General features: G+C 36.5%; 1 non-coding gene across 1 annotated transcript; it reads left to right on the top strand.

The window, feature by feature from the left end:
- The first annotated feature begins 1,775 nt into the window (after positions 1 to 1,775).
- Positions 1,776 to 1,880, top strand: LOC136332712 (U6 spliceosomal RNA). The gene has a single exon (XR_010730872.1). It is a non-coding gene; the product is annotated as a U6 spliceosomal RNA (small nuclear RNA).
- Positions 1,881 to 2,160: the final 280 nt, after the last annotated feature.

The following is a 2,160-nucleotide window of genomic DNA, read 5'->3' as shown; positions in this document are numbered from 1 at the left end:
GCCCGCCTGCCCACCCGCCACTGTGAGGAATCATTTTGCTGTTTGTTTGCCTGCTGCCATGAGAAGAGGTTTTCCCCTGCCTGTTTGCTCATCCACCATTGCAAGAATCTATTAAAAGGTAATAGCTCAATGCTTCCTGACTCCGCAGTTTCTCTACTGTCTGCCAGAATCCAGTGTGGACCTGCCTGGTCTCAGCCACCAGCATTACAACCTACCTGGTTGGATCCAGAGTGGGTGATCCATCTGCCCTCTGCCAGCTTTACACCCCCACCGCAACCCCGGGGGCACTTCATTATACCCCAGGACTCTACAGAACACACATCACTGCTACTCAAGTTTTGAGACTGAAAACAGTTGTATATCCAGTGAACACACTTCTGGCCTTGTTTGATAAGATGCTGGATCACATATTTACTGTCAAAGTCATGATATCATCTCAAGAGCACATTTCTATATTTCCCACATTTTCCATGGTGGACATGGTATTACATTTACAATGTGTTCTAACTGGAGTCACAAATGAATGCAGTTGATCCTGGATTCAGTTTGATAATGCATCAAGAACCACCAAAGGAGCCAGCACTTGAGAAATCCTAAGGACAGATCTCCCCACCTGTAGAAAGAAGCAAGTTTTCTGTACTTTTAGGGCTAAGTTAGTTTTCTGTCCTGTTTGTTTGTTTAACATTTGGTAGAAAATAACATTAGAACTCTACCTCCTAGATTCCAAATGCTGAAATATATTCTGTATAGTGTAAAGATTTAGATATAAAAAGTTACAATATGTACTTAGAAGGAAAAACTCATATAAACTTGTAAAAGAAAGGCAACTTATAAACTTTTATCAGAGAGGGAAAGGCAACTTGGGAAACTCAGAAGCCCAAATTAAAAAGAGTAGACTTCTATGCATACACAAAAAGATAAACAATGGCAATGGAAAGGCATAAAAGCCATAATCAAAATCATGACTGCTAAAAATATCTGCAACACATATGACAGGCCAACAGTTAATATCGTTACAAACTGATGAGAAAAAGACAAGCAAACCAAAAGAGCAAGGAGCGTGAGGACCATGAACAGGCAATCCACAGGAGAAATCCAAGTTGCCAACAAACATATGAAAATAGTAGCCAGGAAAATAAAAATTATAATAATTATCAAATAGCATACTGTGCTGGAAAAAAACTGTACAAATGGGCACTCTCAAATTTATAGTGTATGTGTGTGTGTTACTACAACCTTTTTGAACAATAATGTAGCAACATCTATAGAATTTTTAAAATAAGATTAAAATTTAAGTAAACATGCACTTTACCTTCTAATTTTATATTTAAAAAATTTTCAAATCTATAGCAGAGTTACAAAAATAGTACAATGAACAACCATATATCTTTTACCTAGTCACCAATTGTTGATATTTTATTATATTTACTTTATCTCTTGATATAAAATATATAAATACTTTTTCTATTAAAGAATAAAAATTTTTAAATTATTTATTGATTTTAGAGAGCGGAAGGTGGGAGGAGCAGGAAGCATCAACTCCTAGTAGTAGTTGCTTCTCATATGTGCCTTGACCAGGCAAGCCCGGGGTTATCAACCAGCGACCTCAGCATTCCAGGTCACTGCTTTATCCACTGTGCCACCATAGGTCAGGCTAAAAAAAATTTATGTATTGATTTGAGAGAGAGAGAGAGGAGAAGGGATCCCTGCCCAGGGATCAAACTGGCAACCTCTGTGCATCAGGACAAATAAGTAAAATTTTTTTAAAAAGAGAAAAGTTTAAAAACAACTAAATAAATAAAATTGTAAAGATACAGAAAAAATTAGCATGGCCCCTGCTCAAAGATGACATGCAAATTCATGAAACATCCCATGCTTTTAAAAAAAATGGTAATTGTTCTAAGTTTGTTCATTTATCATTTATTTAGTCATCATTCATTCCCCAAACATTTACTGAGCACAGTTCCATTCCCAGCAAGATATCTGCTGTGCCTCTGAATTAGAACAACAAAGACACAGTAGTGAGGTGGGGAAACAAACAAGTAAACAACTAAAATATTCTGATGAATTTAACATAACTACAAGGTATTATGAACACACAGATGTTGAGAAATTAAACTAGCTTTATCAGTTAGGAAAGGCTACTTAAGGGAGGTAATA

The sequence above is a fragment of the Saccopteryx bilineata genome, chromosome 3, assembly GCF_036850765.1.
Source record: "Saccopteryx bilineata isolate mSacBil1 chromosome 3, mSacBil1_pri_phased_curated, whole genome shotgun sequence".
Lineage (NCBI taxonomy): Eukaryota > Metazoa > Chordata > Mammalia > Chiroptera > Emballonuridae > Saccopteryx > Saccopteryx bilineata.
This window is presented reverse-complemented; position numbering and strand designations above follow the sequence as displayed.